This window comes from Galeopterus variegatus, unplaced genomic scaffold, assembly GCF_000696425.1.
Source record: "Galeopterus variegatus unplaced genomic scaffold, G_variegatus-3.0.2 Scaffold474, whole genome shotgun sequence".
In the NCBI taxonomy this organism is placed as follows: Eukaryota; Metazoa; Chordata; class Mammalia; order Dermoptera; family Cynocephalidae; genus Galeopterus; species Galeopterus variegatus.
In genome coordinates, this window is record NW_007726585.1 from 199026 (window position 1) to 210890 (window position 11865).

Sequence of the window (11865 nt, forward strand, 5' to 3'; positions counted from 1 at the left end):
TCGGGAATGGCTTCTTAGAAGATAAAACATCTAAGCAGGAATCAACCAAAAAAGACAGGAAGAAGCCAGGAATCCTGGAGTCAACTTGATTCCTTCTCTTCTCGTTCAATTCTCACATCATAACAGTCACCAAATCCTATCAATTCTTCTCCCAAAATTTCTCCTGACTCCATCAACTTCTTGAAATTGGAGGGCTTGTGTGTTAACTTCTGAATTGGCAATTTTAGATGGTGGTGGTCATGCCTGTGTTTATCTGAAGGGATAGGTGTCTTGCCTCCTTTCTCTCAATGCAAATAAAGCTGTGGAAAGCTGATGAACAGGAGAGGAGTGTTACCCTGCTACAGAGTAAAACAAATTCTATCCTCTAATAGCTTTCTAACTGGTGTCACCATTCTACTTCTCCATCCTGTTCTTACCCTAATCACTACACTGTAATTAGAGTGATCTTTCAAACACTCCAATCTAATCAGGTTATTGCCCAATTTAAAACACCTGAGGGGAGCCCTCAGGATAAAACCCTAAATTCTTAGCAGTAATTACCAAGCCTTTCAAGATCTGGCCCCTGCTTAATTCTGCCACAACTCTCTTATTTCCCCCCTTGCACTCTGGTCACTTGAACTTCTTTCACATCCCACAGAAGGGCCTGTTATCTCCTGTGTCCAGAACTTTGCACAATCTATTTTTTTCTGCCAGAGACAGAGATTTACAGTTCTTCATTGAGCTCTCACTTATTCTTCAGATCTCAGCTCAGGTCTGGCAAGCCTTTCCTAATGATTCCAAAGCCTTTCTGCATATCCCTTCCTCTGTGCTCCCACTTGTTTTAAAACTTCCCCTATCAGAACACTTATCCTTGTTGTATTATACTTGCCAGGTAGTTGTCTGACTTGCTCATTTAAAGGTAATGAGAAAATGGGAACCTTTCTGTCTTTTTCATAGTTGTATCTAGTTCTTAAAATAATACTTAGCACACAAAGCAGTTAAATTTATTGAAAGTGATAATTTTTTTTTTTAAAGATGAACAGTGAGGGGATCTTAACCCTTGGCTTGGTGTTGTCAGCACCATGCTCACGGAAGTGAGCCAACGGGCCATCCATACATAGGATCCGAACCCATGGCCTTGGTGTTCTCAGCATCGCACTCTCCCAAGTGAGCCATGGGCTGGCCCTGAAAGTGATGAATTTTTATCTGCCATACTAGACAGTATGCTCCTTCCATAAAGCAATCTGTACTCTATAAAGCATTCTAAAATGAAAAAGATATTATGAACTTTTTATTAAACACAGAATAAGTGCTCAATAAACATTTGTTTAATGAAGATAGCTAAGCAATAAACAAAAAGCCTTCTCATGGATAGAATTTTGCTATATTCTAGTTAAAATTAACTCTAGCTTACTTAGATTTTGATATGAACACCTAAAAATGGCAATATTTCTTTCTTTTTTTTTTTTTTTTTGACCGGTAAGGGGATCGTAACCCTTGGCTTGGTGTCGTCCATACCACACGCTCAGCCAGTGAGCGCACCGGCCATACCTATATAGGATCTGAGCCCGTGGCCTTGGTGCTACCAGTGCAGCACTCTCCCGAGTGAGCCACAGGGCCAGCCCAAAAATGGCAATATTTCAACTGTATTTTCCCTTGTTTATAAAGTCTAAAAGCCTCTTTATTTTTTTAAACAACTTAAAGGATGGAAATAAACAGCTCTCCCCTCCAAATCACACGAAGCCATATAATTTTATAGCTTGAGTTTAAAAAGGAATCTTCATAATTGGAAGACCTAAAGATTGTTCCAAAGACCAAGAAAGCACCCAAAATTAACATGCTCAAGGGAATGTTACTTTTTAGACAGAAATGGAGAAACACATTCTTAAGCAACACAATGAACCTAAGGTAGTAGTTTTCATACAGGCTAAAAGAACAGCTGCCCATGAAAAAAATAAAATGCTCTACACTTGTTCATGTTAATTAGCATTACGTCAAGAGTCCATAACTCACAGCACCTTCAAATTCATTTATCCAACTCTTTTTTTCTCCTTGCTATGGAAGTAAGATGAAATACTTTGAACAGACATGGAGAGAGAGAGGACTGATTTATTTTACATAATGGCAAAAAAAGAAAACAAGTTTTTCAGGAAATCTGCACTACTTCTTTTAGAAAAGCAAAAGACTTTATACATAATTTAGATTCTGGGCAAATAAGAGCAAAAAACTGAAAATTCCTGTGTACCCAACCCACAATATAAACCATAATGGGCATTACAGCCCTCTTGTACAACACTTTAACTCACCATATGTCTAAAATGCAAAATTCTCCAGCAAAGCCTTAAAGTAAAAGGCAAAGGTGGGTAGAGGGGATTTAAATGACTCAATATAACTAAGTATAATAGTAAATATCAAATATCTTGACCAAACATTATCTGATATGCTTTTATGCCACACAAACATCACCAAAAAAAGAGATTTACTTGTGAATATTTGCTTAAATTACCTTTCTTACCAAGGAACTCCAACATGTCATACACACTCTAAGTTTTCCCAAGATATACTCTACTCTTCATTTCCCATGCAAACTGGCAATAAAATTTAAAAGTTGTTACTATATTATCAGAGGAAAGCAAAAGAGATCAAATGTAATTGTTAGGTTATGCACACTAAGATGACTATAATACTCAATAAAGCACTTTCAACTAAAAGAATAATTTTCTGTACTTTTAAAATAAAAAATAAGTTAATTACATTTAACTGTTTCATTTTTATATGTATAAACCCACACATTCATTAGATCTACTTATAAATCCTTTCCATTATTCACTCTATAAACTACCAAAAAGTCAGAAAAATACAAACAAAAATAAATGTACTATAAATAGCAAGATTAGAAGAGTGTGTGGTCTCCAGGTAAGTATATCATATTCAGAAGTCAGTATTCAGTAAGTTGCCATTACCATAAAACAAATGGCCTTTCTCATATTTACTGTATATAGTCCATTTTTGAGACTTTGGAGGACAACTTTTATGCTCATTACTTTGTTTATCTATTATCCTAACAGTTTAGGTTTAATGGAACTTACATTATGTATTTCACACTCTAAAAATATAATCTCATTTGTCTCTCTGCATTATATTTTTTAAAATATCCCAAAGCAAAAATCTTCTTCATACAAGATCAAAAGAAACATATTAAGCAGCCATGCCCAATTTAACTTAAGGTTAATAAGGAATTTCTCCCATTAGAAGCTAAATAAAATATTGAAAGGCCTTGCTTACATTTTTTAATATATACAAAAAGATATTTTATTATTTTTATAATTTAAAACATTAAACACAACACTACATTTCCCAACTGATATGTACTATCTACTATCTTGTGAATATAATACTGCTATGGACTGTGTCTCCCCAAAATTTTTATTTTGAAGCCATAACTCCCAATGTGATAGTTTTTGGAGATGGGGCCTGTAAGAGGTAATTAGGTTTAGATGAGGTCATGAGGGTGAGGTCTTCATAATGGAATTAGCGCCCTTATTAGAAGGTATCAGAGAGCTTACTCTCTCACTCTCTCAGCCAAGTGAGGATACAGACGGAAGGCAGCCATCTGCAAGAGAGCCCTCACCAGTAACAAAATCAGCTGGCACCTTGATCTTGGACATTCTAGCCTTCAGAATTGTGAGAAATTCATTTCTGTTGTTTATGACACACAGTCTATGACATGTTGTTAAAGCAGTCTGAGCAGACTAAGACAAATCCCAAAATATGATTACCACATAGGTTATGGAAACTTTGATATAAAAATATTTCCACACCACAAATATGCAAATCATTTAATAATCATCAGGCAGGCAGCAAGATATTATGCAAATCATGCCAAGAAAAAAAAATTATTTGACAATAGTGATTTTTAGTTGCTCTTAGAAGCAACTCAAATATTATCAATTTTCAAAGTCAGTTATAACAACAGATAATGGTCACAGTCAGGAATAAGATGTGCTAATTAACAATTTTTTTTTTTTAAAAGATGACCGGTAAGGGGATCTCAACCCTTGGCTTGGTGTTGTCAACACCACGCTCAGCTAGTGAGCCAACCGGCCATCCCTATATGGGATCCGAACCCGTGGCCTTGGTGTTATCAGCACCGCACTCTCCCGAGTGAGCCACGGGCCGGCCCTAACAATTTTTTTTTTATTTGTACCATTAGTCTATCATTTATGGATTATCGACCTTCAAAGAATTTTAATACGGCAAAACTTCAATTATATTAAACTCAATTTCAACTTTCTTTGATGAAATAAAAATGTTCATGATCTTGCCATGGAATCGTTATTGTTATATTGATTATCATGACATTTTATATATATATATAAAATGTCAGGGATAATTGAGTTCCAGTTGAGAAAAGACCAGATGATAAGTTTTTAATATTTATGTACTTGGGTTATTAATTGGCCATCCATTAAGGCATTACTCAGAGCTAACTCTACAAGAGTTATACAGTTAATTTTTAAAGCAAATTTATTAAGTCCTTCCTTTTTCATATCACAAAAATCTTCAAACTGAAACATTAATATCCACTTGTGTATAATTAGTGCAGGCTCAACTTGGTCCCTTTTTTAATTAACAAAATAAGCTGGGAAAAGTGTGTTTTATTCAAATACCTTTGCAACTGTATTATCCTGAATGAATAAGTAGACAAACTAACCAGTGAATTGCATTCTTTATAGTTAGTTTCTAATCCATTTCAGTATGTGGTTCTCATAAGCTGACACAACGCTGCAATGTTTGGGTTGCACAACCCTCTAGGGGAAGTGTTTAAATTAAAATTACTTCCACTGAAATTTTCAAGTACTGTACAGAGGCATCATGGAAGTTTATATCAGAGTTATCAAACTTTCAGTAGCAAAATTTTTAAAAGTTGTGTTTTGAAAATAGTGATTCCATTTTTAAAAAGTCATCTTTTATCAAGCCCCAAAAGAATTCTTGCTTTTTGTGCCTTACCTGTAACCTAAAACATTACCACCTAATGTACTGCAAACATTCACAAACATCATTATATCTGATCATCTTTAGGTCCTTCATACCCAACACAAAGCCTGACATCGTCTCACATAATATTTAGGCTTTAATATGCTTTGTTCTTGTTCCAAATACTCATGTTCTGTGTGTACTACTATAGGCTATTATATAATAGAAGGTGGAGAAAATTTTAAAAAGTACTGCAGCACTACCAGCCATTAGCATGCTGAGTTCCCACAGTTGCTTAGTGGGTGTTCTGAAACTAGGCCATATTTCTAGTATTAAAAATTTCAAATCACTACGTCCAAAGTACAGAAATAAATGTCTTCAAGATTAAATCATAAAACCTTACTATTTTAAGCTGCTTGGTATATAAGCATCCCATTTCTGAGTTTAGAACTGTAATTAACACATGGTAGACAAAACAATATTTGTTTTAGCAACAAAATAAATAACTAGCTCTTCTACTTATCCTTATATAGTCACACATTTCAAGAGATTACAATAATAAGATAAAATGCAATTTATTTGAACCAGAACTAAAGCCCTTCAGTGAAATTTTGAATTCTATATCCCAGGAACACATGGTGTTTCCCGGGTCAATCCTCACATTTGGCTCCCAATAAACATTACAAAAATAAAAAAATAAAGAATTCTGTAACCCAGATATATACAAACCAAACTGAATTAAATATATCTATTTCGGGTCACCCAATCTGTTACACTACACATACTTACAGCAAAAAAGTAATTACTACCTCCAACCTAATTTCCCCAGTCCAGGTGACCAGAGAATTCCAAGAAAATAAAGCTCACTCTCTTTAACAGAATAAAAGTTGCAGAAATACTTACGCCATTCTGGCACATAAGTGCAACAGGTTATGTTGTGCAAAATTGATCGAGAAAAATATGTTCGGTTACTCAATTTTATATATTGCATAGCTAAGTAAACAAAGAAATACATGGTAAGTATAAAATTTACCTCTACAAATTATAAGATGGTAATATTATATATTGCACTGATTCAGTACTTACAGATATTGTTTCAATTTATTTTGTTCAAATAAATACTGGTGTGCCTACTATGTCTCACCGTATTAAGCAAATGTTTCCAATAACAAAAGCTTTACACATTAAAAGTTTTAAATTGTATCATTTTGGATGAAACCTTTCTGAAATACATGGTTTTGTGTCATCTTTAACAAAATCCACTAACATCAATTAACCTCTTCTTCACGATCCTAGGTCATTACTATACTAGCCTATGTATAAAACAAATGGTGTCTTGTAAGATTCTATGTTTATAACAACATTAAGTTGCTATAATCAGCTATTTTTAAAAAATGTCTTACATCTGGTTTCTAAGGGTTTTCCCTCTGCTTTTATTTACAACTCTCCTTTGGCCTCTGGGGGTAATTCCAGTCCTTTTTACATTTGGTTACCAAATTTTTTTAATTGCACATTACATGAGAGCAAAAAAGGCCTGAATTAACACCTGAGGGGCTGCAAGGGCAGAAAGTGTACGTTTAAGAACAAGAACACTACGGTATCTCTTTGTCCTTTTTTTGGCCTGTTCAGTTTGTTTGGGGGCTCTAGACTATTAATTTAAAACTAATTTTCTACAAGCCTACAAGGTCTGGACATTGTATACTGAAGAAATAGTAGCAAACAAGACAGACATACTCAATGCTCATCATGAAGCTTACATTCCAGCAATAAAGAAACATTAAAAACATCATTACCAAAAAAACAAGCAAACATCATTACAAAAATGATGAGTGTTATAAAAGAGGAAGTACAGGTGTTAAGGGACCCGAAAATAGAAGAACCTAACTAGGAATCAAAGGTCTCCCAAAGGAAGTGATATAAAATTGAGACCTGAAGGGTAATTAGTTAGTCAGGTGAAGAGTGCATGAGGTAGTATCCAAGCAGATGACACCAGAAAGTTTTAGTAATAAATAACCTTGAGATAAATGAGATGTTACAACATTTTAAGGTAATTGCTAAAATGTGAAAATTTTAAAAAGAACTTTCTCAAATTTCTGTAATGAAAATAACTAGAAAAAAGATCAAAATAAAAAATATATATACAATATTAAAGAATGTTATAAAATAGAAAACTATGGCACTTTGGGGGGAATGGAGTTTGGGACATCAAAATGGGCCTCACTATACCTTTGAAGGAAGTATTAAATCATACTGTATAAAAAATTATTCAGTCCTCAAGTTCAGAAAACTTTTAAATCATGTAAGACCATACAAAGCCTTCTACCAGGATATAATCACTGATCATACAGTCTAACTTACCTATAAAAGAGTGACACTAACACGTTAAGTATAGAAAAAAGTTTTTTGAATGTACTTAGAAGAGCACATCTTAAATGTTCATACAATAAAAACTTACTATGAGTTCTGAGGAACTTCATAAATATTACTCAACATGATGCATAAACATTAAGAAAAAATATTTAAATATAATTTTGAAACATATCATTATCCAAGTTCTAAGCCTAGGAATTATTCTACATTAGCTAGTCTGGCATGTTTTCTTTGTATTTAATTAAAATATTAATGAAAAATATACTTAGGTAAAAGTTTCAAATTATAATTTGGAGCAACCACTCAACATTAATATAGGTTCACGGCTCAAAGCCCAAATTAAATGAGGCACTCAAGAAATAATCTCTAAAAATGCAAGCTTTAATTAAAGTCTACTGTATGACCTAAAACATTATTACTGGAATCCAAATTGTAATTCTCCAAATGGGACTTAATGTCTCTAATCTTTGTGTTTTTTCTACCCTCCACCTACCCAACTTATTCCCCACCAGTTAGTTCAGGTCCTATCCTCCAGTAAGCATTACTACTCACACATGCGGTCTGAGTCTTTACTCATCTGTTTGCCAGTGTACACTGCTGCCCAATTCATGCAACAAATTCTGAACTTAGTGAAAGGAGGAAACAGAACATATCCTCAGAACACATGGCATTCCATAGAAGTTCTACAGCATTAGTGAATATGAAACTGTAGTTAGTAAGAAATATTTATAGAACAGAATTGAAAAGTTAATTTAAAGACTATCTGCAAGACTGAGAAAGTCTTTAAAGCAAGAAGTAGTACTACACAACACAAAACTGGAAACTGAGAAAACCTAAATTTAACTGATGAAATAAACTCCAAGTTCTAGAAATTATCTGTGTCAGATAAGCCACTTCCATTTTACCTCCAAGACATTAGAAAAACTTAAAGAAAAAATGATTTATCTTTGTCAGCTGTGAAATTAATTAAAATTGTAGGATTTTAACATAGAAACTGAGGGCAAACAAAGTATTTAAACATTAGCAGTCTTCACAGTGCTACGAACAGAAGCTAGACACGCCCAAATAATTCATAAAAGTCTTTCAGATTCATTTCACACAGGGACCAATTATATCATGTTTTAAGGTCTCCTGCAATGTTTTAGCTACAAGCAATTTGTTCACTCTTCCTCATAAAAGAATCCTTACCTTTTACAGCATGCACTACTTTTTGCAATCAGTCTGATCTTTAGAGAAGTTGGAATGAGATATATAGTGTGAAATCTAATTAGTTTTCTTTTAAATCTTGATAATGGGACCTGCATATTTTCTTAAGAAGTACATATGTTACCAACATCTCAAAAGCTTAAGGGCCCTTTGTACTTAGAATATGCTTTTTATGTGTTTGAACTTTGCTTTCCTGAATTACAGATGCTTTACTAAAAAGTTAAGAACCTGGGGAAAATACCAAAGTTGAAATAAACATAAGTTTACCTTAAATAATGCAATTACATACTTTAGAACATAAAAAATTTCTCAGACTTAAGCATGTTCCATCTGCACTGATTAACCAACACATTTTCAGAACACTGTAACATACCATGTTCAAGCATACCACAGGTCACCTGTAACTTAGAAATTTTTCAGATTTTAAGTCAGTTTAGACAGGTAGGTAGGAAAATACAAAAATTTACCTACAATATTAACAGAGAAAATATTTCCAAAAAGACCTACAGGGCACAAATTTGATGCATTTTAACAAGGAAACAAAACAAATTTCAGAAGACACGCTAAGCAGTTAAAATCGGGCATACAAGGATAGCAGATGATATATGTCCATAATTTAGCAAGATTTAGTCTTAAATTGTAATATGTTTAATGCTTAATATATGATGCATGAAATATAATAACTTAAATAAGCAAAAATATCTACCAACTTAATATTTGCAGTACTCATTTCTAGAGTATCACATAAAAGTACTTAACGTATCACTCTACTGCTAAATTACAGCCAACTTCTATCTAATTCATCTAAAACAAAATATTTACCAATTCTCTACTAGTCTTATTAGAAAATGTCAAAGTGTTCAATGTAAATTTCCTCTCTTAACTGATATTTTACAAATAAGTTCAAGAATTCTTCCACCAAGTCCAAGCTATAAACCTCAAAACTCACTGAAGGATGTGAATTAACTTGTCTGGTTGGTTGTTTTTTATTGTTTCATGGTTTTTTGTCTTGTTTGTTATAAACATAAATTTTATGCTTTTTCATACATGAAGGATACTTAATGATACAGTAAACTGAATTCTAAAGATACATTCTTCACTCCCTAAAAATATACATCCTTATATATAAACATAGTTTAGAGTATAATTTTCCAGTCAAGAACACCACAGATTTTTATATTTAAATATCTTCTTGCTAAAAAATCTAAAAGATGTTTATTTAAACTATTTTAAGAATACAAATCTTTCAAAAATATGAAATCATACAACAAATACTGATAGTCCAGCATTTTTTCAAAACAAATTATGACTAATTTAACTACCTGTGTAACAAAGAATTCCAATTTTATTTAGCTTCCCCCATAATCCATCCAGGCAAGAAATACACCATCAGCTATTGAGAAGCCTTGGGAATATTCCACACAGAATCCCAGTTTGTGTCTCTGGTGGAGGAGGGGAAACAAGTCCCCTGCCCCAAGTCACAGAAAAAATAGTAATATTTTAAAAGCATAATACCTATAAGTAGAACAAAAGAATTTATCATTTTTGTGTTCCTATCTAAACATGAAATGTTTCAAACTTCTGACTAGCCTGTAGTTCACAAGTTGATATATGACTCTTGATCACCAAAAAACCCCACCTCTGATCAACTGTCTAAACATGGTAGTTAAATTAAAAAAAAAAAAAAAAAAAAAAAAAAAAACTACCCAGCTGCAAACTATTAATGTATCTCTTAACATTACTCTTTAATCCATAACCATTTATAACAAACAAGTTTAAAATTTAAAGACTTAAAAACTACATTAACAATGAGAAAACAAATGCCAACTTGAGATGAATGTAGTTGTTTCTTCAAAAACTGGACAAGCACTTTGGGAAAATGTAGCACTCTTACAGACAGGCCATGTCCATAACTCGAAAACTGGGATTTCAAGAATATAGTTTTATATTACATTTAAGCCATTTAAAGTTATAAACTTAGACAAAGCCTTTATTTTTGTCTGTGGTCTATTTTTCAAATGCATATTCAAAATTATATTAAAATTTTACAGTGTACTTTATGTCCAAATAAGTCTAAAAGATTTATCATATTCAGTCTAAGTTCCATATGTAGCAAACGGCCATTTACATAGTTTATTCCTAAAAGTTCTTGTCACTGTCACATAAAAAACATCAACACTTGATAAATTCAAATGATAAATGTAAAGCTACTCAACGTTACAAATTGTATGCTAGTCTCTTCAAACACATAGTAACAAACAGATATAAGGGCCATGGCATGGAGGGGTGAAGATAGAGATTAATACACTAATAAAGTGAGGTATTTAAAATCAAAACTATTTTTCAGTGTTAATGCTACCTTTTTGATACAAAAACACTTGGTTACACAAGTGTACCCTAGGATTCTGAAAAACATAACAAAAAATAAGTTTTTGATACAGTAATCCCTCCGAGTAGATACTAGACACTCCTGACATCTTTGAAGAGAGTAGAAAATTACACAGGTGTAAGCTTAAGAGACTGCTGGTAGTTATCATGCTGCAGGCAAATACTATACCGTCCACATCTGCAGGCTAATTTTGCTTCAGCATCCCCAGGGACTTCGAAAATATTTCTTTGGGTAGGTTGCAAAACAGAGCTTCCTCTTTTATCCTCATCACCCCCGTATGATACAAAGCAATAGACAGACAAGAAAAATCAAATCGCCAACTGTAAGGGCTGAATACTTAGAAACACACACAAAGCATCTTTACAACTCTCCAATCGGTATTCATTCCACCTGTTTGTAAATCCATACTTTCACAATAACACAAAACCTCTGCTGAGAAAGAAAAGGAAAGGAAAAGAAAAAGAAAAGCAAGTTAATGCTTCGGAGTCATTATTCTTCTACCTAGGTACGGGAGGGAGGGGGATGGTACAAAACAATGGATACTGAGGGGTTGGGGAAAAATCGTTTCGCCCTGAAGCCTCCAGCGTTATGAGCCTGGGGGGCTGGGGCGGGGGGCAGTTGGAAGACTTTTCCTCTATCCCTAAAAGCTATCACGGAGAGAGGCTGACATCAGGCATGTTTAGTAAGGCGGTCTTGGATGGTTACCACTCGCCTCCCCAGACAACACACCCAAAGCCGCTTGCTTCACCACTCTTCACCGCAAGGTCTTGAGGGAGAGGAGAGCGCTGCGGGCTTTGGGGAGGGGGCAAGAAGAGACCCCACCCCGTATCCCCGCCGCTGCGCCGGGTCCCCGCAAGCAATTTTCACGATCCCGGACGCCCCGCAGCCCGGGCCCGGCGCCCCCGGGAGCCAAGCGGAGCTGAACGGTCCGCCGGGCTCCTGCG

General features: G+C 34.3%; 1 protein-coding gene across 3 annotated transcripts in view; it reads right to left on the reverse strand.

The window, feature by feature from the left end:
• The window catches only part of SHOC2 (soc-2 suppressor of clear homolog (C. elegans)), an 89408-nt gene that overhangs the window by 76266 nt on the left and 1277 nt on the right, over positions 1-11865 (reverse strand). Inside the window, exon 1 of one of the 3 annotated variants that reach the window (XM_008569186.1) lies at positions 2486-2521. The exons of the other annotated variants lie outside the window; for them this stretch is intronic. The gene's annotated coding sequence lies outside the window, so the exon portion shown is untranslated. Of the gene's footprint in view, positions 1-2485; positions 2522-11865 lie in introns of those variants that run through there. 3 annotated transcript variants of the gene reach the window in all.